This window comes from Macaca nemestrina, chromosome 10 (assembly GCF_043159975.1).
Source record: "Macaca nemestrina isolate mMacNem1 chromosome 10, mMacNem.hap1, whole genome shotgun sequence".
NCBI lineage: Eukaryota > Metazoa > Chordata > Mammalia > Primates > Cercopithecidae > Macaca > Macaca nemestrina.
Window position 1 is genome coordinate 120,860,601 of NC_092134.1, and position 27,832 is coordinate 120,888,432.

Here is a 27,832-nt window from a genome sequence, read left to right on the forward strand (position 1 = left end):
GGCTCAAAACACCCAGTTTTACTGAAATAATAAATTAACTGATGAAAAAGGTGTTTTTTTTCTTGAACTCTTAGATGGTTACTCTTTCAGAGAGCTATGTAGCTGTCATCAATCAACGAACATTCACTGAGCACCTACTGAGAGATACTATGCTGGTTAACGTTCTTGGGAGTAAATAGACAAATTATGCTTCTTCTCATCTAAGTGACTTGGAGAAGTGTGTCACTTAATTTCTCTTAGCCTTAGTTTCTTTGTTTGCTAAGTGAAGATAATAATGCTTATCTCATGTTATAAGAATCCAATAAAATGAGCTAGAACTCTAAACTTCAATTTCATTTACACATAATCACATCTATACAGAACAGCTTTCATTTATTGAGATTCTGAAAAGAATTCAACAGGATTTATAAAATTTTAAAAGGCAAAAGTTAAATTAAACATAATATATTAAAAGTTAAATATAAGATAGTTATATATTAGGAGAGACAATAAATGGAAAGTATGTTTTGGCTCTGCTTTCACCAAGTGCAGCAGTACTTTGTTAGCCCAGTTGAGGACACAACACCACACTGAAGACAATGAATCCATGTCTGCTATATAAGGAGGAAATTTATTTCATAAAGAGGTGGTCAGGAGAAAATCAGCAGGAAGGGGAGGTTAGCTTTTCTATTAAGATGTTACTCTCAAATATCAGATTTCGCAAAGGAGGTTTGGGGAAGGGAGAGATTGCACTTCACCCCTGGTTGAGCTCTCTGACAATTGCCTGACATGCATTTTTCACTGTAATTCATTTTCAGAAGTTGCACTTTGTATACTATATGCACAAGGCAAACTGACATTTGTTATCAACTTGTATTTTCACCCAGGGAAAGGGTTAGCATGCAGGAGAATTGGGGGACTTGCAGATAGGGTGAATTGTTTCGAAGAGTGGGCCTGAAATCTTCAATTCTGTGGAAATGATGGATATGTGTGATATAGTAACATACATATACAATAACAACCATACACACTCCTACATTTACATGCATGTACACTCACACTACTCCTTGCATGCTCATACTCACATGCTCACTTGCATGCACACACCCATGCACTGTTATCATGAAAGATATTTTTCACTGTAGAGTGACGCCTGCTTCATATATGATATTGAGCAGCTCTGGATTTTCATGGATATCTTCCGGGATGAACTCATCACAAAAAACACCCCAAGAAGTTAAATGTGTCATTTCATTTAATTATTGATGATTTTTAAAAAAATGTGTGGGGCTTATTTCACTTCCTTTTTATTTTATTTTAGTATTTTTATTTTTAGTTCTGGAGTGCATGTGCAGGATGTGCATCCTGTTTGCAAAATATTGAAGAAAAACTCTAATTTATATCCTAAAGGAGCCAAATCTTTTCTGGCTGAGCCATTAAAATGTATTTTGTTTTTAAGTTCTAAAACATTACCCTCCTTTGGGTCATTTAAGATTGATGTTTTATTTGTCATCAGCTTACATCATGCCTCACACCCTTGTCACCAGCAGAATGCCAAGATTTTGAGATCTTCTCTGGGTACCAAGACTTTCATTCCACATGGTTTAATACACATCCCTTAATCCAACTCACTTTTCTACTCTTTTCCATCACCCAAACCCTTTTATTTTGCCCATGGAAACTCTTGTTTATTACCAGCAAAAATGTTTATTTTTATTTATTTAATTTTTTTTGAGACAGAGTCTCACTCTGTGGCTTAGGCTGGAGTGCAGTGCTATGACCTCAGCTTGCTGCAACCTCCACCTCCTGGGTTCCAAAAATTCTCCTACCTCAGCCTCATGAGTAGCTGGGATTACAGGTGCCCACCACCACGCCCAGCTAATTTTTTTTTTTTTTTTTTTGTATTTTTAGTAGAGATGGGATTTCACTATGTTGGCCAGGCTGGTTTTGAACTCCTGACCTCAATTGATCCGCCCGCCTCGGCTTCCCAAAGTGTTAGAATTACAGGCGTGAGCCACTGTGCCTGGCCAACTTCCTACATTCTTTTTAGCTCTTTTACTTTCTTGTTCTAAATGAAGTCTAACTCTCATTAACACTCTTTCCATGCAACTCTATTGTTTTCCTTCCACCGCCTCCATATCAACGGGCCTGAAATGTGGAAGTCCTCTCCTCTGAAAGACCTCTAGATCCCAGGAAGAGGTGCACCACCCTAATATGCTATTCTCTAACCTCCTTGTCGAAGTTAGCTGTAGACTGGCACAGCACAACTCTCACCATTTCTTGACAATTTTCATTCTAGGTTCTCTGTCGTTTTCATCAAAATGATTTCTACTCCTTTTCCTAGTTATTTTAATATTCGTATAGACTATGCTCTCAATGCTCTGCTCTTCCAGTTTCTTGGCCTTTTCTCTGGAAAGTCATATTTCTTTCACCCACAATGAGTTCATCATTACCCACTTTTTAAACTCTCCATTTTGAGCATCCCACTCCTCATAACCACCTCTCAAAGTTTAAAATGACTCCCTTTCATACATCTGCTGCAGTATACCCCAGCCCCAGCTCTTTAGGCTTATGACTCCTCTGACATCTTCACAGGCCATCTCTAGTTTCACCTCTTCACGTCCTCTCATCATGATGTTTTGTTATAATCAATCCTTTGCATATATCTTGAACATTTTTGTCTATCTCATCCTTTACTGTATTGGACAAGCAAAAATGCTTTTATCCAAACCTCTGCCTTCTCTGCACCTATGTACAGTGTGCTGCATGGCTGGAGGAAATAATTCAAACATGCTGGTTGGGCTCACTTTAAATAAGCAAAAATATTCAGGGGACCTCCAGTGCAATTGTCTAATATTTTACTACTCCATTTGCCCAGTCAGTATATTTCTCCAGTCTTCAATATTACCAGGTAACATTTTCTTATATGAACACTCTTTCTTTTCTTTCTCTTCTTTCTCATCTGATTATATTGCTTTTTTATAACAGAAAAAGTAGAAGCAATTAGAAAAAAGTCTCAATATTCTTCATCACTACAGGTACACATTTACCAGCTTTTTACCCACATAGACAATTTTCCCTTCTACAAAGAAAAACTCTGTGTCCTTGTTAACATCTCTTTTCATCTTCCTCTAAAATTACTTTCCCTCTCTTCTGCATTGTCAGTTTCCTTCATCTGTACTGCTAATTCTCATTCGTATGCAAGCATGGTATTATTTCTAGCACTGAACATAAACAGAACTCTTGATGACACAATCACGCTAGCTACCACATTTTTTCTCTGCTGCTTCTTGTAACACTTCTCCTGAAAAGAACTTTCCATACTGACTGTTTGCACTTTCCTTTCTAGCATTTTTTCCTGATTCTCTTCAATATAGCCTTTCACATTCTATGCAGCACACATTATAGTCACATTTTCAAAGGGAGAAAAATCCTGTTAAAACAAAATAAATTCAAAAAAGAGAGAGAGAGCTTATCTAAATGAGGAAGAATCAGATAAACAATTTTGGAAGTATAAAGAAGAAAGAGTGTTACAACCTCTCCAAAGGACCACAGTAACCTCCAGCAGTGGATTCTAAACAAAATAAAATCTTTGATATAGTCGATAAAGAATATGCACCTGTAGTCCCAGCTACTCAGGAGGCTGAGATAGGAGAATCGCTTGAAGCCAGGAGGTGCAGGTTGCAGGGAGCGAGATCATGCCACTGCACTCCAGCCTGGTGACAGAGTGAGACTCCAACTCTAAAAAAAAAATATCCAAAATATTGATTCTAAAGAATTCTAAAGAATCCTCCAAGAAATAAGGCCTTTAAGAAATACAGGATTATGTAAAGATTGAGATCCAAAAGTTGAAAGCCATCATAAACACACCAGGAAAATGATGTAGCATAAAAAAGAAAATACAGATTTTATTGAGAAAAACAGACACAACTTCTGAAAATGAAAAATATTTTGATGGAACTGCAAAATAGTTCTGAAAACTTTAACAACAGGCTGAACAAGCAGCATAAATCATTTAAGAGCTAGAAGACAGGTCTTTTAAGTAAACCCAGTAAGACAAATACAGAAAAATAAATTGCAAAACTTAACAAAGCCTTCAAGAACTAGGTTATCATGTAAAGCATCCAAACCTATGAATTATAGCCATTACAAGGGGAGAAGAAGAGAAGGTAAAAAGTGTGGGTAACTTGTTTGAATAAGTAACTCAGGAAAACTTCCCTGGTCTTGCTACAGACCTAAACATCCAGATATAAAAATCTCAGATGATTCCTGGGATATGTATTACAAGAATAATCTAAGAAAGACATATAGTCATCAGACTATCCAAAGTCAACATAAAAGTGGCAAGAGAGAAGTGTCTAATCATCTATAAAAGAAATCTCATCAAACTCATACCAGAGTTTGCAGGAAACTTGTAAGCAGGAACTGTACAAGCCAAAAAGAAACTGGGGTCCTATTTTGAGTCTTCTTACAAAATAAGGCCAGACAAGAATTTTTTTTATCCTCCTCAACTAAGCTTAATAATTCAAAGAGAAATAAGGTATTTCCTAGATAATAAGCAAACACTAAATGTATTTGTCACAGACTGGCACTACAAGAAATACTCAAAAGTGTTTTAAAAACAGAAATGAAAGAGCAATACTAATCATTATGGAAACACACAAAAGTATAAAACACACAGATCTTATAAAGAAATCACCTAATTGATGCCCCAAAGCAATTAAGAACTAATTAACAATATTATGCGAACGAAACTTCAAATACTGACCTTAGATGTAAACAGACTAAATGCTCCTTAAGTGGAAAATATAGGTTGGCAGAATGTTTTAAAAAAAAGATCCAACTTTATGCTACACACAAGAAACCCACCTAACTAAACTAACTGGTATAGACATTTTCAGAGTCAAAGTAAAGGGGTGCAAAAAGATATCCCATGGTCACATAAACCAACTATAGCTATACTTGTGTTAGATCAAACAAATTTCAAATAAAAAACGGTAAAAAAACGAAAAAAGGTTATCATATTTTATAAAGACTCAATTCAACAAGAGGACATAACAATTCTAAAAGCATGCATCGAGCATTGTAGCACTCAGATTCATAAAACAAATACTACTTGACTGAAGAAAAGAGAGAGATGCCAATGCAACGTTAGTAAGGTCCATAAATAACCCACCGACAGAAATAGGAAGATCATGGAGGCTAAAAATCAACAAAGAAAACTGGTAAATAGAGCACTAGACCGAATGAACCTAACAAACATTTGCAGAACGTCTTATATTACTACCACAGAATATAGATTCTTCACATCTACACGTGAAACATGCTAAAAATTTGACCATATGCCATTTCACAGGCAAGAGTGAATACATTTTTTAAAAAATCAAAATTACATCAAGTACCTTCTCAGAACACAGTGAAATAAAAATAGAAATTAGTACATAGAGGAATTCTTGACACTATACAAATAAATGAAAATTAAATAACTTGTTCCTGAACAATTATTGAAATCAAGGCAGAATTATTTTTAAAAATCAAAATGAATAAAAAATAAAGACAGCATATCAAAACCTCTGAGATGCATCAAATCAGTGCTAAGAGGGAAGTTTGTAGCATTAAATGCCTATCTAATATCATGCCACATGGAACTAGAAAACCAAGAACAACCCACACCCTAAACTGGCAGAATAAAGCAATAACAAAGAACAAAACTAAATGAAATGTGGGCAAAAAAATTTACAAAGGATCAGTGAAAAAAAAAAGTTGGTTATCTGAAAATATAAACAAGATTGCTAGACTGCTAGTAGATTAACCATTAAAAGGAAGAAGATTCAAATAAGCACAATCAGAAATGATAAAGGTGACATTAAAACTATTACCACAGAAATACAAAAGATCATCAAAGTCTACTACGTACATCTCTACATATATAAACTAGAAAACCTACAGAAAATTGATAAATTCCTGGAAACATACAACTTCCCGAATTTGAACCAAGAAAAAATAGAAATACTGAACAAATAATGAGTAATTAAATTGAATCAGTAATAAAAAAGAAATCTCCTAATAACAATAACAAGTGCAAGAACAGTTGGCATCACTGCCAAATTCTACCAAAGAAACAAGGAAAAAATGATAACAATTCTACTAAAACTGTTCAAAAAATCAAGAAGGAAGGAATCCTCCCTAACTCATTCTATAAAGTCAGCATCACCCTGACACCAAAACTAGGCAAGTAAATAATAAATAAAAAATAAAACTACAGATCAATATTCCTGATGAACATAGATCAAATTATCCTCAATAAAACAGTAGAAAATTGAATTCGGCAGCACATCAAAAGGTTCATCACAATGATGAAGCAGTCTTTATTCCTGAAATGCAAAGATGGTTCAACATATGCAAATCAATATATGTGATTCATCAAACTAACATAATTAAAACCAAAAAGCATATAAAATCAACTGATACAGAAAAAGCACTTCATAAAATCAAGCATTCCTTTATGATAAAAACCATTACTAAACTAGGCATAGAAGAAACACACCTCAAAATAATGAAAGCCGTAAAATGCAAACCACAGTTAACAACATACTGAGTGAGAGAAAACTGTAAGCATTACTTCTAAGAATGGGAACAAGATGAGGACGTCTACTTTCACCACTCCTGTTCAACATAGTATTGGAAGTTCTATCTAGAGCAATCAGACAAAAAAAGGAATAAAAGGTATCCAAATTGGAAAACAAATATTCAAATTATTTCTTTTTATTTATGATATAATCTAATACCTAGAAAATCCTAAAGATGCCTCTGAAAGTCTCCTAGACTTGATAAACTATTTCAGTAAAGTTTCAGGATATAAAACCAATTTACAAAAATGAGTATAATTTCCATACACAAATAATGATCTAGCTGAGAACCAAATCAACAAAAGAATCCCAATAGTTATCTATCTGATAGATAATTGATAGATAATACAGTTGTCTATAACAAGATTTTTTTTACTGATATATATAATAGATAAAAAATATAATAAATAGGAATACATTTAACCTAAGAGGTAAAAAATCTCTACAAAAAAAAACTGATTAAAAAGTCATATATGACAAAATGGAATGGAAAAAGTTCCTATACTCATGAATTGAAATAATTAATATTATGTAAAATGACCATCCTGCCCAGAGCAACCTATAAAGATTCAATGCAATTTCCATTAAATTATCAATATCAGGTTTTATAGAATTAGAAAAAAAATCCTAAAATTCATATGGAACCAAAAAAGATCCTGAAGAGCAAATTCATCCTAAGCAAAAAATAAGCTGAAGTTATTACCTTACCTGACTATTACACTACCTTACCTGGCAGTGATGTCAACTGTTCTTGCACTTTTTATTGTTATTAGGAGATTTCTTTTTTATTACTGATTCAATTCAATTTAATTACTCATTATTTGTTCAGTATTTCTAATTATATTATACTTTATATTATACTTCAAGTCTATAAGCCAAAATAAATAGTAATAGTATAAAAATAAATGCATAGATTAATGGAACAGACTACAGAAGCTAGAGATAAAACCACATACCTACAACATACTGATCTTTGACAAAGGCAAAAATATATATACACTGAGGAAAGGACATTCTATTCAATAAATGGTACTGGGAAAATTGGAGAGTCATATATGCAGTCATAAAATGGAATCTCTATCTCTCACCATATATAAAAATTAACTCAAAATTGATTAAAGACTTAAATGTGGCCGGGCGCGGTGGCTCAAGCCTGTAATCCCAGCACTTTGGGAGGCCGAGACGGGCGGATCACGAGGTCAGGAGATCGAGACCATCCTGGCTAACACAATGAAACCCCGTCTCCACTAAAAATACAAAAAAAAAATTAGCCGGGCGTGGTGGCGGCGCCTGTAGTCCCAGCTACTCGGGAGGCTGAGGCAGGAGAATGGCGGGAACCGAGATCGCGCCACTGCACTCCAGCCTGGGCGACAGAGCGAGACTCCGCCTCAAAAAAAAAAAAAAAAAAAAAAAGACTTAAATGTAAGGCCTGAAACTATAAAAAATCTTAGGGGAAAACCTAGGAAAACTCTCCTGGACATTGATCTAGGCAAAGGATTTATGATTACATTCTCAAAAGCAAATACAACAACAACAAATATACGCCAATGGAACTTAATTAAACTGAAAACCTTCTGCTGAGTAAAAGAAATAATCAACAGAGGACACAGACAACCCACAGAATGGGAGAAAATATTTGTAAACAATGGATCTGATAAAGTGCTAATATCCATAATATATGAGGAACTCAACTCAATGAAAAGAAAAAGAACCTCATTGAAAAGTGGGCAAAGGACATGAACAGACATTTTTCAAAGGAAGACATACAAGTGTTCAATAAACATATAAAAAATCCCCAACATCACTAATCATCAGAGATATTAAAGTTAAAATCACAGTATCATCTTATATCCTTATGATAGCTATTATTACAAAGTCAAAAAACGACAGATGTTGGTGAAGATGAGGAGAAAAGAGAATGCTTATACACTGTTGGTGGGAATGTAAATTAGTACAACCTCTATGGAAAACAGTATAGAGATTTACCAAAGACCTAAAAACTGAACTACCATTCAATCCAGAAATCCCAGTACTGGATGTCTACCTAAATAAAAATAAATAATTTTATTAAAAAGACACCTGTGGCTGGGTGAAGTGGCTCATGCCTGCAATCCCAGCACTTAGGGAGGCCAAGGCAGGCAGATCACTTGAAGTCAAGAGTTTGAGACCAGTTTGACTAACATAGTGAAAACCACATCTCCACTAAAAATTAAAATAAATAAAACAAAATAAAATAAAATAAAATACAAAATAATCAGTCAGGTATCGTGGTGGGTGACTGAAATCCCAGCTACTCAGAGCTGAGGCAGGAGAATTGCTTGAACCTGGGAGGCGGAGATTGCAGGGAGATGAGATCCCACCACTGCACTCCAGTCTTGGCAAAAAAAGTAAGACTCTGTCTCAAAACAAAAACAAACAAACAAAAAATACCTGCACTCGTATGCTTATGACAGCACTAATGACAAAAGCAAAGTCGTAAATTAATCTAAATGTCCATTAACTGAGAGTTAGATTAAGAATTTGATATATATGTATATATCATGGAATACTAGTCAGCCATAAAAAATGAAGTCAAGTCATTTGCAGCATTATGGGTAGAACTGGAGGCCATTATCCTTAGTGAAATGAGTCAGAAACAGAAAGTTAAAAAATGCATGTACTCACTTTGATGTGAGAGCTAAATAGTGGGTACATAAGGACATACACAGTGAAACAATAGACCATTAGAGACTCTAAAGTGTGGGAGGTTGGCAGAGGGTGGCAGGGATGGGATGGGACGGGAGGGTGGGAGGGATGAAATACTATCTACTGGATACAATGTACTCTATTCAGATGATGAGAACACAAAACCCCATACTTCACTGCACAGTATATCCATGTTTCACAACTGCACTTGTACCCCTAAATCCATAAAAATGAAACACTTTTTAATAACCAAAGCAGCCTTATATTTCCCTTCCTTCTTCATACACCAGTTTTGTTTGGGCTAACAGTGATCAGCATATAATGAAATCTGAGGGTCACTTTCTAGTCCCTAACTCCTGTGAACTCTCAGCAGCCCTTGACATAGTCGCTTTACTCACTACTTCATATATTCTTCATTATGCTTCAAGAACATGATCTTTTCTCAGTTTTTCTCATAACTCACGGGACTTCCTCTGTTTCCTTCACTGGCTTCTTCTATTATTGATTTCTAAAGTTAGAGCACTAGGTGTTGGTCCTAGGATCTAGTTTCTATCTGTACTGAGTCCCTAGAAGATCTCAATAGAGCACTGAATTTAAATAGCATCTGTATGTTGCTAACTCTAAAATTTATGTTTCTAACTTTAGTGTTTCTCCTGAATAGTAGATTCTACAAATGACATTGTCGGTAGGTATCTAACAGGCAGCTCAGTTTTAGAGACACAAGAAGTCTTACTTGTCCACTTTCCCAAAACTACTCTTCCTTAGTCTTTCCCATTTTGTTCGACAGTACTATAATTTTTTCAGAACTCAGATCAGAATTTTCAGATCATCCTTAAATTCTCTCTCTCACCTGCCGTATTCAATTGAGCAGCAAATTATATTGGCTTTGCCTTAAAAAACAAAACAAAGACTGAGACTCAAGTCACTTCCCACTTCCTTAATCATAACCATGCTCAGTGGAGACCCCATCTTGTGAAGAATGATCATAGCCTTCTCTTTTCCATGATTTAATTTTTGTCTTCCAAAAACACGCTCCATCTGCATGCACAGTTCGAGTGTTCTTCTCATGAGGTAAGCCATAAGCATTAGGTAATACTAACACTTAAACCCTCTAGGGCTTCTGAACACGTTTAGAATAAGTTCCAAAGACTTTCCTTTGAACAACATAATCTGGATCATGCTAGCTCTGTCATTGTGCTTCATACCTCTCTCTTCCTCACACACTTTTTTCTGACCATGTATATGTCAAGTATGCTCCACACCAGGGCTTTACCTCTGCTCTACCTTGCCTAGATTGTTCCTTCCCTGGCCCCATTTAGCATGGCTTGTAGTTTCACTCTTCAGCTCTTCATTTAGGCTTCTTATCATATGATTTCCAGTGCACAATGTCTGAACTAGTGTCTCTTACCTATCCCTACTTTTTCTATTTTCTTACTCTGATCCTTCTTTCTAGTGTTGCACACTTACCCTATTTTACATATTTACTTGCTTATTTGTTTATTAGTTCTTCTCCTTTGCCAATCCATCCCCCATTCCCCATGCCCACTGGATGCCAATGAAGTTTTACCACTTTCATTCACATTTGCATCCTCATTGCATGGACCTGTGGTTGACACACATAATAAATATGTATTGGATGAGTAAATGCCTACACTCCTGCTTAGTCTAGTTTTAGCAATAGTCTTATGATATAAGCATTAGAAAATCATTAACAGACTGAAGTTCATATTTTATATCTGTGTTCTCTAGTCTGCTTCACAAAACTTTTCTTCAAAGAAAATCAAAGGCTAGTGAGAGATTAATAAATGCTTTTGACAAGTGGTAATGTTGATTTCATAACTTTCCTAATTAGATAAATCATAATTATCAAGGATGAAACAGTATTTTTAAAACTCTCCTCATGAAAAAGTTTTAATTAAGAAGTTGAAACATGTTGAGATACAAACTAGTATGAGGTTTTGAGGTGAATTTTTATTTTAATGAAATTGTATTTTAGCAAATATATGCTTCTCCCTCTGAGTAGACATTTTATATTGAAGGTGAAGCTGTATTTGTGGAATATTTACTATAAATAATTTGATAAGACTTGCAGTCAGGGTCAAAATTTAACAACTGTAAATTTAGTTTACAGGTTTACTTTCATGTTAACAAAATTTAAAAACACATTTTTTTTTTCTATCATGTCATGCTGTTAGCAGACCATGAATATGATCAACTAGTATGTTTTAAAAGTACAATCAGATGTTAACCCAGGTTATTCTACTTATCATGTATATTTTTAAGATCCACATGCCTGTCTTTACATGTTTACAGTTTTAGTTGACTGAATTATTATATTGGCCAGTAGGGCACACATTATCTGCTTCCTCCCTAATTTTCCAAACTTATCTTATGCCATACCCCTCTCACTCAGTATGGTCCAATGAACTGGATTCTTTTTAGTCTTCAAACACACTAGTTCTTTCCTGTCTTAAGGAATCAGTACCTAGACCCTCTTCCTGAAAGCCCTTCATTCGGTTTTTTCTGTATGCTTTTAGATAAAACATCACTTCTTTTAAGATGTACTTTGTGAGTCCTTTCCCTCATATACTCTCATTTCACTCCCAAATTTCATTTCTCTTTTTATTCCATTTATTAGCAGTCTTTTTCCTTATTAAGACTAAGAGCAATTTGTAATTATGTGTTTATTTTAAGACTTATTTTTCTCAGGTCGCTCGTCGATTTTCTAAGCTATGAGACAACAGGTACCTTATTGGTTTTATTTACCAAGAAATATTCTTCATTAAGCATCACATCCTGTCTAAATATCTGTTTAATGAGTGAAGAAAGGAATGAATTCTTTACATACACTTTTCTTCTGTCTACAATGGTATTAAGGGATACTAGGTCAGAAGCCATGCTGTGGGTAAATTTACAGCATTAGAATTTCATCACACATGGAAGTTTATATTTATATCTTGTTGCAAAATGTTTTCTTTCAATGAAATCAACAGATGATTTCCTCTAACTAGCCCATTAGGATCCAAGGCAACTGAAAATTAAAAGTTCTTTTTGAATCATATAGAGACTCATTTACAATTGAGGCAATTGTCAATCAGTGTGTGTCTTAAGATTCTCAATAAAAGAAGAATGTATGGAGTCTAGATTTCACAATGGAAGTATTAGAGACAAAATTATATTATTAATGATAGCATTGAAATATCATAATAATTCTAAGAAAATGAATTCCCAGAAAATTAAAATGTAACAAAATATGAATTTGAGCTAAATACGGAAAATATGTATATCATTGGGTGTGTTTTTAGTTTAATATACATGATAGTGTTTTAAAACATCATACTTACTTAATCACCAGCATGGAATATGAGGTAAGTCCAAGTGCACAGAGGAAAGAATCTAAGACTTTAATTGCAAAATAAACATAAAATTTCCTTGTACACGCATCATCTCTTGGGCATTCACCCAGATGCACTGAGTAATTTTTGTTCTGGAGACCAGTTACTTCCACACAGCTACAGTTATAAAACACCTAAAAATAATTTTTGAAATATTACCAAATACATTTGCCACATGCAACTGGGCTATGAATACATTCCATTATATTTAAAGAAGTCTCAAACTAAAATATTTATAGTTTTAAAAATATTATAAAAATACAGTTGCTTAATAATGAAAGACAAAATTGCTTCCTGAATTACTTTCTGTATAAGATAATGTAATTGAATATTAACATTTAATAAATTCTTAATATTAAAATTGGGAAATAATTTAAGAAATTAGTGTATGAAACTGTATATAATTTTCTCATCAATATAAATTGTTTTCAATATTGCTCTTTCAACCACACTTACTTCCTAAAATATGCATTTTTACTCACTTTAACAATCTCTACTAAGTATTAGTGACATGCCTGGGGAAGGATTACCCCAAAACTTCAGAAAATACAGCAGGTTGAAAGGGGCCGAAATCTGGAACTAGAGCCACTCATGAAAATAGGACAGAGTACAGAGGAAATAGAGATGGGCATGGATGCCAGAATTCTATTTAAGCAGTCGAAAGCAGCATTCAAGACCATAATGACAGATAATAAAATAGTTAATATTATTAACAGAGAGGTCCAACACAACAGAATGTCCTGACTAATGGTAAGAGTACAGAAGGGGAACATTAGGATCAAGTGATTTGAGAGGTTTAATCAGGCAGTGTTTGTAGGTAGGTGGCTTTAAAAAAAATCTATTCTGATTCTAGGCTAAACAAAAGTTTAAGGGAAGTTTGCCTTTAACCTACTAGTGCTAAAGAATAATTACTGAAGGAAGAATTTTAAAAGAATTTAAATCTATACTTTTATAGTTCCACCAAGCTTCCTCTAATCCTTCTTTTTTTCCACTAAGAATAATATGGAGCAATCTTTTTAGAGAAAGCACATTGGCCAATAAAACCAAATTTGATACAGAGAACATTATTTTATAAAGAGATTTTTTTTTTTAACTGAGGATTTAGTAAAGGAATTTTGCAGTAGCCCCCAGAGGGTAGAGCCATTGTCCATATTAAGAAGATATCTCCATGTAGACAGAGCTCTTTTTAGGATTCTAATATTATGTTTATTTCAGATCTTCACTGTTGGGCAAAGTGAAACTAGGGATTAAATGAGGGCACCCTTACTGAAAGATATTATAGTCGAGGAATATGAGATGTGGGCTTTTAAGTATAGTCTTTGGGCCATATATGTTTTGCAAGTTTATTAAAGTTATGGCCTATCTTCAAGGAACCTAGGATGCTTTATTCTTCAAATTTCTCCATGCCTTTCAATGATATATCAGCATGACAGTGGGCAAGGGAAAGATGAAAAATGTTTAAAAATGAAACATAGAAGAGTGTGGTGGAGAGTAATTATCATAGCTGACTATGTTGCTAATGTTGGCAATAGGAAAATGGCCTGAAAAATGATTACACAACTTTGTGAGACGTTGAGTGAATGGTAGGTATGCGGGATACCATACCCAATTTCCAACTATTGGGAGTTACCCAGGATATTGGGAAAAACCTGAGGCTCACATGGAAAAAAACCTTTTGAGTGAAGGAAAAAAATGGAATTTCTAATGGATATGTTGGCAACAAGTGAGCAGGATACTAAATTATCCTGGGTAACAGAAGTGCTGGCTGTGAGGAAATCAACATAGGAAATCGAGAACTGGGCAGTTAAGTGAGCATAAATCCTTGATTAATTTATTGGAAAGTCAAAAGCCCCAGTGAGCCCCTAGCTAAACACATCAGGATGTATATATAAAAATGCACATAGATTATTGTCCCAGTAAAGTAGGTAGTGCTGACAACACGTTAATCAGGACTTTCCTCTAACTTCTGATGGATAAATTAATTCCAAATTAATTGAAATCCTGTGCTTCAGTCAAATCAGATGCTTCTTAGAAATCCTAAGTGGATTAAATTTTAATAGGTCATATTTCTACACTCTCAAGAAAAAAGTGGGGTAATCTCAAAATAGAATTCAAATAACAGAAAATCTTGGTTGTGTCCTAAGCAGGACTTCATATGAAGCTTTGTTTATACTTCACATCCGTCACAATGACAGATAATATTGAAATCTTTTATCCTTTATACTGGAGACCTTAGCTATAGGAAGATACGATAAGCAATTATTAAAAAATCAAATATGTGATTTTGATTAAGGAGAGAAGGGAAAACAAAAACAAATACTCACTATGGGCTCTTTATTACCACTTGAAGATTTGCATCCTGCTAGACAAGGTGAGATGTAAGTTATTCCATTGTTCCCACAGACTGGTTCCCATTGACTTTCATCACAATTGCACTCTGAGTTGCAATAAGAAAGTGGTACATCTACATGAGATCTTACTGGACTATTTCTGAAAATATACGATAGACATATATCAAAAAGAGAGAAAGAGAAGATAGTGGAAGAAAAGAAGGAAGAGGAGGAGAGAGACAAGGGGGAAGTAGAGGGGAAATAAAGGAGGAGGGAAGGTGAGGGAAAGAAGAGAGAAATGAAATAAAGGATTTTCTTTAATTAGATCAAGAAACTTGATCTGATAATGCCAAAATAGGTTTTTTAAAATGCTTTTAATTTTTTAATGCTTGTAACTCTCCTTCTATACCAAGACACGATTTATTACTTAGAAAAAGTAAAACTTAAAAAATAGATCAGGGATTAGATAAGACTTACACAAGAGGTTGTTACGATTCCATCAAGAAGTTTCACATTAGAAAAGTAACTTTATTTTTCTAGACTCATTTTTTTTGGGGGGGGCGGTGAGATAAAGGGAATGGCATTAGATTGAAGTTCCTCTCAGGTCACTATAAACTTCTGTGAATCTATGGATGCTAGTTAATGTGGTTGAACTTTAAAATCTGTATCTTAACTACATAAAATAAGAATTCATTTTGGTTAGAGCCAAACCTCTAAAGAATGAAAAACAAAAAATAATAGAATCAGTTGAAAAGGGCTAGAAAAGTTCTGTATATTTTTTAAGCGACACTACAATATGTTTAAACTGATTTACATTATAATAAGGCTATAAATTATTAAATATAATTTTAATCATGGCTAAAATTATAAACCATATTATTTGTATAAATTTTCTGCTTCAAGATTTTAAAGATTATTTTGTTTTGCAAAAATTCGTTAATGATTGGGGATTGATGAAGTACCTGTAAATAAGTATGTCATTTAAATTGAGAAAAAAGTCCATCAGTAATTTAGAAAACACATTATTAATAATTTCATTTAAAGTCATCTAATTCATTATTTTGCTTGAGGACATCCTACTGGGAGTAGCTATGGAGAAAGGTTTATGATTGCTATGGTCTAAATATTTGTGCGCCCCTAAATTCATAGATTTAAATCTAATCTCCTATGTGAAGGTATTAAGAGACAGGGCTGTCATAATGTGATCTGGTCATGAGGGTGAACCCTCCTGAATGGAGTTAATGACCCCTTGCATATTCCACCATGACTAAACACAGCTAGAAGTCACAATCTATGAACTAGGAAGCGTGCCTTTACCAGATACCAAATCTCCCAGCACCTTGATCTTGTATGTTCCAGCCTCCAGAACTGTGAGAGATACATTTCTGTGTATTTACAAATGACACAATAGCAGCTGAAATGGACTAAGATAATGACCTAGTCCAGAAATTGCAATCAGATCCTCTTGTGTTCAGATTAGTTCTGCCATAGCTTAGCAATGTGACTACTCTTTGTAAAAAATGTCAACCTCATAGAGACTTTTGGGGAAAAATAATTTTTCGACAGTTTTCAAATACGTTTTTTCTTAGGAGTCCTTCAGAGTCTCAAAAAGTATTGAAGGACCCAATTTTTTTTGTTTTAATTAGTTATATCTATAGACACTCTGGTAGAAGTTAATATTAATACATTTTAATACATAAGCACACATATTTTTAGCTGTCAGACTGGTGGCATCAACATATATCATATAGTCTTAAAATATCACTATACCTTCATGAGAGAATGTGAATAAAAAGGCAAAGTCTTTACTTTCTCATTTATAAAATGCAGATAAAATTACCCACCACTCATTACAATTACCCATAAATTGTAGACGTTATTATTTCAACCTATATTGTTTTTCTTTACTGAAAGAATAAAATCACCTTAAGGTCTTAGGGAGTGAACATTTTAAGAATTTCAAAAATGAAATTTCTCTCAATGAAAAGAAAGTTTAATTACAATTGTTTTCTACCCTATTTTCCTTACACATAATCTTTTAATTGTATGGTTAACATATTATGCAATTGATATAATGATATATACAAACCCATCGTAGGTCAAGGTAAGGCCGGCAACTGATTTGCTTTCGCAGATTAGAAAGAAATATAAAACTTGAGATAAGAGATGCACTGTTGCAGAACAAAATCCCAATCTGGCGAGTCCAACTAAAGACAATTTGAATTTTTTAATGATATATCCTCCTGAAAACATGCCGATTGCAATAGCAGGTAGGGCTAGGATTCCTAGAAATAAAAGAAGAGAAAAAAGCTGTAAATAGATATATATACACACACACACTCTTAAATATATATAAATATATATTTTATATTTATATATTATTTATTTATAATATTTATTATTTTATTATATTATATGTATAATATATAAATATTCACATATATTTACATATATTTATATATTATGCATATAATATAATATATTATGTAATATATAAATATATAAAATAAATATATAAATAAATATATAAAATATATAAATACATAAATATATATAAATATATATGTGTATATATATAAATATATGTAGTTGTGTAATCTTTTTCAGGTCATTTTCCTATTGCCAACATTAGTGTATATATATAAAAAAATGTACATGTATATAAAAATATATACACATATTTAAATATATCTATTTAAATGAATATATAAAAATAAATACACATATTTAAATAGATATATTTAAACGAATAGATATAAATATATACTTTTTTCAGATACGTGTTTTTATATGAAACACAGTACGAGGTTGGATGAACCAAATTCATCCCATCATATAACTTCTTTAAGACGAGGGTGGCAGACTAAGGTGGAGGTAGGGGGACCAGTGTACCATATAAGAGAGACAAAAATAATTTCTTCCTGCCAGTTATGAGGGTTTGGTTTCTTCAAGAGCAAAAGGCAATGGCTAAGGATATTTGTGTGTCTGAACAGATTATTTCTGTGAAGCACATTCTTTTTTTCTGGAAATCAACAACAACAAAACAAACTCTTTTTTCCTATGAGATTTTGAGCCTGCCATCTAAAATCCTTTACATCTCTCACAATAGAGTTCCAAACCTCTGAAGCTTACTTCAAATTTTCCCAGAGATTTAGAATTGAATTCCTGAAGCAATGTCTCATCCTTATTCATCAAAACACATATATACTAGGGTACACATTGTACCAGGGTACAATAAAAAAGATCAACATACAGAATTAAAAATGGTCAATTCCTCCTACAATTTTACCATGTCCTATAAGAGTTATTAAAGATGACGTTTCCTCTAACAAAAAATTCAGATCAAGTTATTGGGAGTCAAAAGTTAACTTTTAAGTTTAAACTTTGAAGTTCAACAGGGAGATCATCCAGGTGCCTGGTCTAGTGCTTCAGTACATTCATTTTCTAATTCTTATTTTCTCATGTACTCATGACCTAGTCACATACCACTTGATAAATTTTTTAAACTCATCACATATTTGTCAAACTTCTACAATGCTTCTACAAATTGATAGTTTTGTATAATAGATTTGTAGAATAGTTTCTACAAAGTGTTATAACTTCTTAATAGGCATGTCTCAATATGACACTGAAAATAGATACTGTAGCAAAAAAATACTCTCTAAAATATGATATTTTTTTGAATCATGCATATTTTGTGATACATTTAAATTGATTCTTTTTTTAAAAAACATCAATATCATATGTTCTGTAAGTGGCTGAGGCCTTATTTCAGTCCATGAATAACAGGATTATCACGATTAGATTACAAAAGGGTTTGTCTCAGGATCTCAGCACTGTAAGATCCAATTATGCAGATACCACATCTAAATGTTTTATTCAAAAGCAACTTTGTTTTTAGAACTCATCTAACATGAGATGCAACTTCAAATGCAGAACAGTGGTTATGTCACAATATTGACAGATGTTACGAGAGATACTAAAAGTATATTTAGTAAAATGTGAAATCACCTTCACAATAAAATGTGTCTTTTAACACAAGTACTCAGTAATGTTTCATTTGTCAAGCAAACAGGTAAAAATATATCTTACCCAACAAAAAGTTAGTCTCAGATGCAGACCGACCATACTGTTGCTCCATGATTTTAATGATATAAGTAATAGAAGCAATGTAGCTGCTCATGTGTAACAATGTAAAAATTACAAATACAACATACAGGGGATTGGTAAGGATGCTTTTCAAAGACTGGAAAAAACCTGTAGAATTATAAAAGTAAACAAAATATTTCAATGTAATTTAAATACATTAATATCTGAATTTTGTAAATATGAGTTATATAAGATTTAAAATTACAAAACTACATAACACAGAAAGAGTACCCTTCAATGCTACTGTTAACAGTATAACTATATCCCTTCAATATTTTTCATATGCATATTATTATGTGTTGGTTTAGTTCATTTTACTTCCAAATAGCATCATGCATAAATGCTGTTTTGTAACTTACTTTGTTCGCTTAACATTTGGTTATCCTTGACACTCTACCATACTATTACATATAGATTAATTAATTTATTCATTCATTCCACTAATGTTTGGTTTTCAATTGGGTACTAGGCAATATACTAGGAGTCCCAGAAAAAAAAAAAAAGTGAATCAGAAATGTGATGTTCACAGGGTGCAGTGGCTAAAATGCCTCTAATCCCTACACTTTGAGTGGCAGAGGCATGCAGACTGCTTGAGCCCAGGAGTTAGAGACCAGACTGCGCAACATGGCAAAATCCCCCCTCTACAAAATATACAAAAATTAGAGTAGCATGGTGGCACACTCCCATCATTTCAGCTACTTGGAGGGCTGATGAGGGAGAATAACTTGAGCCTGGGAAATCGAGGCTGCAGCAAGTCATATACATGCCACTGCATTTTAACCTAGGGGACAGAGCCAGACCCTGTCACAGTGAAGGAGAAGGAGAGGAAGAGGAAGAGGAAGAAGGAGAAGGAGAAGGAAAAGAGGAAAGAAGGAGAAGGAGGACGAGGGGAAGAAGAAGAAGAAAAGAAAAGAAATGTGATGTCCCTTATGTATTAGCACTGAATAATATAATTATTATATTAAAATAAAATTGTTAAATATAAATTTAAATTAAAGACAGCATAATCTAAGATACAAAAATACAATCTCTGATGTTCAAAAACTTTAAAGACAAAATTAGTATAAAGGCTCAGACTTATTTTTTCCCTGGTATACAGCTTTTGCACCATAAAATACTGCCTCAGTAAATCTGGCAGTATTATAAATCCCCTGTGTTAAGATGCAAGAAAGAGAGGGAGGGGATAAAAATGTTGGTCCCAAGGGACATTATGACAGTAACAGTACAACAACCTATGCCTACAAATAGGTGTGATAACAAATTTCTAACTTCTGTCCATGGCAGAAATTTTATGTTCTGGTACTGTGATTGCCAGGTCAACTATAACAGAAGTTAAAGGTGGCAGGAACTACTTAGAACAACAGGAAGTTTTAGAGTACAGCAAGACAGGCCCAGAAATGGTTATTGAGAGATGGATGATACGGGCTTTGAAAGACCTTGTTCTCTATAGACCTCTAAAGATTTTCATTAGATATGAACAGTACTAACAGTAGTTTCTTTAAAAAATAGTTTCCTCTGATTATAATAATACAAAATACAGTTAAGGAAATGACACAGAACAGAAAAGAGGTAAGAAAATGTATAGCAAGAATAAACAATATTTAAAATTGTTAGGCCAACGTTCTAAACTTCCCAATTAGTCTTAGTTTTAATCGAGAACATAGAGAATAAATCTAATATATTTTTTCTTCTGACTATAGGTATTTAGGTATGTTATCCATTCCTAATAGGCACTTGTTAATAATTAAGATTCTCTTTACAATTCACGTCACTACCCCCCCAAAAACACCAGCTCATAATATAGACAATGTTACAATTGTACCATTTTTGTATCTTCATTATCCTCTTTATTATTTTTGGATTAACAGTCAACTCTGACTCTTACAGGTTTGAAAATCCATTAGTTATTATGGATTTGATTAGATAAAGTAGAAACATAGCATACACAAAATAAAAATTCCTTGATATTCTATTTTTAGTATGCTGGTTAAATTACAAAACTTTTAAAACAGTGGTATGCTGGTAAATGTTTAACAACTGATTTGTTGGTTGGAAAACTTGATTTGTAGGATTTCTCAATTTCCATGGTAATGTATGGTGGTAAATTCTCCTACCATGGACAATTTCAAGCTACCAATGCAGTTGAAATTGAACAATCCACTCTCACGAGTGAATACACAAGGCTCCATCATCCCATTGCCCTTGGGTTAGTGTAGTAGAGAGGAGACAATAACAACAACAACAAACAGGAAGTGAAAGAACTGACAAAAAGGAAAGCATGGGTTACCCTGGGAAGTTTGTAATCTTACTTCAGTAAAAACTTGAAACATTTGCCAAGAGTTTAGGTGCTGATTGCACTACTTTAGGTTTTACGACTTCACCATTTTGTCCCGATCTGAAAACCGCTGTCAATACCTTACCATTTCAAATATTTTGCTCTGGCTGCTGCCAGATCATTCTCTCAATTACTGCTTCTCAGTGGTTCTCCATTAGCCTGCCAGGGCTTATATTCAAAAGAGGAGTCACTATCAAGTGGTAAAGTATCCTAATTCACATTACTGACTTCAATTACTTTAATTAAAACTATTGCTTCCACTTCATTTTTGAATACTTAGATAAGCTACAATTATATATATAAAAATTATATATATAATCTTAACAAAATCATATATATAATTTTAATTAAATCATATATATAATTTTGATTAGCAAGAAAAATAATCTTACTCCAATTAACTACAGAGAAACCTCTCCTGAATTCCTTCTCCTTATTCTATCTCTCCACTTGAGAATAGTTAAGTATTATTACCTTACCACTACTTAAGATACTTTTTTACAATGATCTATATACTTCTCAATATTATCCACTAGGTTTTTGAAAAACAAAAGTGATGTTCTATCACCAGGGCATAGTGTGGTGGCTGGTACCTTTTGTTGAATAAGTGAATGAATGAAATATTATAATCTTTTTAACCCTCACAGTTTACACTACATAATATTACAATGAATATATACTCATTGGCTTATAAGGAACTGATGTTTTATTTGTAGCCTTTGATTGGTTTCTGCCTGCTCAAGAGCAAAATCCTAATCCACGTCTGCTTGTTATGTGCTCAAGAAATATTTGTCAACTTTAGTATGACTTTCAGAAAAATAATTCAGCTAAATTTAGTGCAGAAGAAAGGTAACTTTTTTTTTTTTTTTTTTTTTTTTTTTTTGAGTCGGAGTCTCGCTCTGTCGCCAGCCTGGAGTGCAGTGGCCGGATCTCAGCTCACTGTAAGCTCCGCCTCCCGGGTTTACGCCATTCTCCTGCCTCAGCCTCCCGAGTAGCTGGGACTACAGGCACCCGCCACCTCGCCCGGCTAGTTTTTTGTATTTTTAGTAGAGACGGGGTTTCACCGTGTTAGCCAGGATGGTCTCGATCTTCTGACCTCGTGATCTGCCCGTCTCTGCCTCCCAAAGTGCTGGGATTACAGGCTTGAGCCACCGCGCCCGGCCAGAAAGCTAACTCTTGATGATTTCAGTATGCTTTATTACTTTTGAATACTCATTACTCCCTTTCATTGAAATTAACAACTCCAACTTGACAATGAATGTAAATTACTTACCGGTCACATTTTTGGTAATATTTTTCCCTCGGTTGGTCAAATTAGCTATTTGATTCCTTTTATCATTTGTTTTTAGCACATGCAAAAATAGTGAAACTTTCCTTTCTTTCTGTGGTTTATTTGGATTTGGGAGCAGGAAAAAGAATGGTATAGAAGAAATAATGGATAATATTCCAGACACAAGGAAACCAAGCCACCAAGCTCCAACCCAACGAGAGTCCTTAGGAGTTATCCTGATAGCGCCTAGAATAAATAGAAGAAGTCAGTCAAAAATCATTTTGAAATACAGTAGGTCCTGGGAAATAATGATAATGATTGCAGTCCTCCACAGATGAATAAAGTAAAGTATACGTCCTAAATTCTAAGACACTATTTCTTCTTTTCGTATTTTGTTATCTCTGAAACTAGAATCAGTCTAACATTTGATGACATCTTGCAGTTGCTGTGGGCCAGAAATCAGTCATGACGTTGTTCTCATTTCCTGAGATTGTGTGTACTTGGTGACTTTTCAGGTTTCATGACTGGACAGCTGTCATCATTGGAGTCTTAAGCCCATGGATCACTTAATAACTATTCATGGAAAAAATATGAATCCTCATTGTTGTCTGAAAATGTGGTGGGCAAAAGGGTGCTCGCATCACTGAGCCTCAAGTTCTAGACAGCTCAGTACAGAAAGAGAGAGATTTCATTGTTTTGGAGAATATAGAGGAAAAGAACAAGAGTCTTTGTCTAGTAATTGAGAAAATTCGTCTGGATCTTATCTGAGGCCACCAAGGCAGTACCTCTATAAGACTGCACAAACCACAGTATCACTGATCATGGGACCTAAGTCACTTCAAATAACTAGGAAGCAAACTCAAGATGGATGGGTAAAAGCAAACCTAGACTGCAAAAACTACAATAAATATCTAACTCATCAAGGCCCAGACAACAGTGAACATTTATGAGCACCAAGGTCAGCCAGAGAAACATGACCTCACCAACTAAATTAAATAAGGCACTAAGAACTAATCCTGGTGAAACAGACGTATGTGTTCTTTCAGACAGATTTCAACATGGCTGTTCTGAGGAAACTCAAAGAAATTCAAGATGACACAGAGAAGGAATCCAGAATTCTATCAGATAAATTTAACAAAGAGAATAAAATAATGAATACCAATACTACTCAAACTATTCCAAAAAATAGAGGAAGAGGGAATACTTCAAAATTCATTCTATGAGGCCAGTATTACCCTCATACCATGACCAGAGAAACACATATCAAGAAAGGGAAACTACAGGCCAATAACTCTGATGAGTAATTATGCAAAAATCCTCAACAAAATCCTAACAAACCAAATTCAACAATATATTAAAATGATCATTCACCATGACCAAGTGGCATTTATCCCAGGAAGGTGAGGATGGTTCAATATATGGAAATAAATCAACCGGACACATTGTATCAACAGCATCAAACATAAAAATCATGTGGTCATTTCAACTGATGATGAAAAAGCATTTGGTAAAATTTAACATTACTGCATAATAAAACACCTTAAAAAAACTGAGGATAGAAGAAACATAGCCCAACATAATAAAAGCCATATATGACAGACCTACAGCTAGTATCATACTGAAAGGGGAAAACTGAAAGCCTTTCCTCTATAATCTGTAACACTACCAGGATGTCCATTTTCACCATTTTTACTCACCATAGTATACTGGAAGTCCTAGCTAGAGCAATCGGACAACAAAGATATAAAAGGCATCCAAATTGGAAAGGAAGAAGTCAAATTACAGTTGTTTGCATATGATATGATCTAAAATGTAGAAAAACCTAAAGATGCTACAAGGAAGCTACTCAACCCGATAAACAAATTTAGTTAAGTTGCACAGTATAAAAACAACATAGAAACCAGTACCATTTCTATATGTTAACAGTGAACAATTTGAAAAAGAAATAAAAAAGTAATCCCATTTACAATAGACACAAATACTTTGGAATTAATTTAACAAAAGAAGTGAAAGATCTCTATAATGAAAACTTTAAAACATTGATGAAAGAAATTGAGGAGGGCAACAAAAATTGAAAAAATATTCTATGTCCATGGATTGGAAGAATTAATGTTGTTTTAATGTCCATACTACCCAAAGCAATCTACTGATTCAATGCAATCTCTATCAAAATAACAATAATATTCTTCACAGAAATAGAAAAATCAAATCTGAAGTTCATATGCAACACAAAGACATAGAATAGCCAAAGTTATCCTAAGGAAAAAAAAAATCTGGAGGAATCCTATTATCTGACTTCAAATTTTACTACAGAGCTATGGAGACCAAACAACATGCACTATGCTACTGGCATAAAAACAAATACATAGACCAGTGGAACAAAATAGAGAATCCAGAATCCACACAACTACAGTTAATTCGTTTTAGAAAAAGGTGCCAAAAGTGTGCACTGAGGAAAAGACAGTCTGTTTAATAAATGGTGCTGAGAAAATGGGATATCCATAAGCAGAAGAATAAAACCAGGCCCCTGTCTCTCACCATATGCAAAAATCAAATCAAAATTGATTAAAGACATACATCTAAGACTTCAAACTATGAAACTACTATAAGAAAATACTGGTGAAAATCATCAGGACATTAGTCTGGGCGAAAAAAGTTATTGAGCAATACCTGATAAACACAAGTGACCAAAATAAAAATACACAAATGGGATCACATCAAGTTAAAAAGCTTCACACAGCAAAAGACACAACCAGAAAAGTGAGGAGACAACTTATGCAATGGGAGAAAATATTTACAAACTCCCCCTCTGACAAGGGATTAATAACCTGAATATATAAAGAGCTCAAAAAACTCTATAGAAAAAATTCTAATAATCTGATCAAAACGAGGGCAAAAGACTTGAATAGACATTTCCCAAAAGAAGATATACAAATGACAAACATGCAAATGAAAAGGTGTTCAACATCATTAATCATTAGAGAAATGGAAATCAAAACTACAATGAGATATCTGATGAATGATATATCTCACCCTGTTAAAATGGTTTTTATTCAAAAGGCAGGCAATAACAAACGCTGGTGAGAACATAGAGAAAAGGAAACGAACCTTCATACACTGTTGGTATTAATGTAAACTAGTACAACCACTATGGATAACAGTTTTGAGTTTCCTCAAAATACTCAAAATTGGGCTACTATATGATTTAACAATCCCACTGCTGGGTATATACCTAAAAGAAAGGGAATCAATATATTTAAGACATATCTGCACTCCTATGTTTGTTGTGGCACTGTTTGCAATAGCTATGATTGGGAAGGAACCTAAGTGTCCATCAATAGATGAATTCATAAAAAAGATTTGGCACACATGGAGTACTATACAGCCATAAAAAGAATGAGATCCAGTCATTTACATCAACATGGAGATAACTGGAGATTGTTATGTTAAGTGAAGTAAGCCAGGTACAGAAAGACAAACATCACATGCTCTCACTTATTTGTGGGATCTAAAAATCAAATCAATTGAACTTGTAGGCATAATGAGAAGAAGGATGTTGCCAGAAGCTGGGAAGGGTAGTAGAGGATTGGAGGTGGGAGGTGGGGACAGTTGATCAGTACAAAAAAAATAGAAGGAATAAGACCTACTATTTGATAGTACAATAGGGTGACTATAGTAAATAATAAATTAATTTTATATTTTAAAATAACTTAATGAATGTAGTTAGATTATTTGTATCTCAAAGGATAAATGCTGGAGGGCTTAATACCCCATTATCCATGATGTGTTTATTTCATATTGCATGCCTGTATCAAAACATCTTATGTACCCCACAAATATATACACCTATTATATACTCAAAAAATTAAAAATAAAAAAATTCTCAAAACAAAGGAAAGAGACTGAAATTATTAAAATCCATCAAGAACAAATTTAAGAGTTGAAAACTTCAACTGACATACTAAAGAATGCTTCAGAGTCTCTTACAAGCAGAATTGATCAAGCAAAAGAAAGAATAATGATCTTGAAGATAGGCTGTTTGAAATTACACAGTCACAAGAGACAAAAGAATAAAGAATGATGCACACCTAAAAGATACAGAAAATAACCTCAAAAGGGCAAAACTAAGAGTTATTTACCTTAAAAGGGAGATAGAGAAAGGGTAGAAAGTTTATTCAAAGGGATAACATTACAGAACTTTTCAAACCTAGAGAAAATATCAACATTCAAGTACAAGAATGTTAATGAAAACCAAGCAAATATAACCTGAAGAAGAGTACCTCAAGGCACTTAGCAACCCAACTCTCAAATGTGAAGGATAAAGAAAGAAAAACACTTTTACCCTAGAATATTATGTCCAGCAAAAATATAATTCAAACACAAGAAATAAAGACCTTCCCAGATTAATAAAAAGAAGACTGGGGGATTTTATGCACTCCAGGATTGTCCTATAAGAAATGCTAAGGGGAGTTCTAAAATCTAAAAGAAAATAATGTTAATGAGCTAGAAGAAATCATCCAAAGTTAAAAAACTGAGTGTCAAAAGTAGGCACACAGAAAAATACTGAATATTATACTGCTGTAATTATGGTGTGCAAACTACTCAAGTAGAAAGACTAAGTGATGAAACAATAAAAAATAGTAACTACAAATCTTTTTGAGATATACACAGTAAATAAGATCCAAAGAGAAACAAAAAAAAATGCTTAAACATAAGAGGATGATGTTGTAGTATAGAGGTTTTATCAGTTTTCTTTTTTCTTTTTTTTTTTTTTTTTTTTTGAGACAGAGTCTTGCTCTTGTCACCCAGGCTAGAGTGCAGTGGTGCGATCTCAGCTCACTGCAACCTCCACCTTCATGAGATTCTCCTGACTCAGCCTCCTGAGTAGCTGAGACTACAGGCGCCTGCCACCACACTTGGCTAATTTTTGTATTTTTAGTAGAGATGAGATTTCACCATGTTGGCAAGGCTGGTCTTGAACTTTTGACCTCTGGTGACACCTGCCTCTGCCTCCCAAAGTGCTGGGATTACAGGCATGAGCCACTGTGCCCAGCCTATTA

At 33.8% G+C, this 27,832-nt stretch overlaps 1 pseudogene; it reads right to left on the reverse strand.

Annotated features, from left to right (window-relative positions):
• LOC105469871 (putative solute carrier organic anion transporter family member 1B7) overlaps positions 1 to 27,832 on the reverse strand; it is a 77,110-nt pseudogene that overhangs the window by 28,859 nt on the left and 20,419 nt on the right.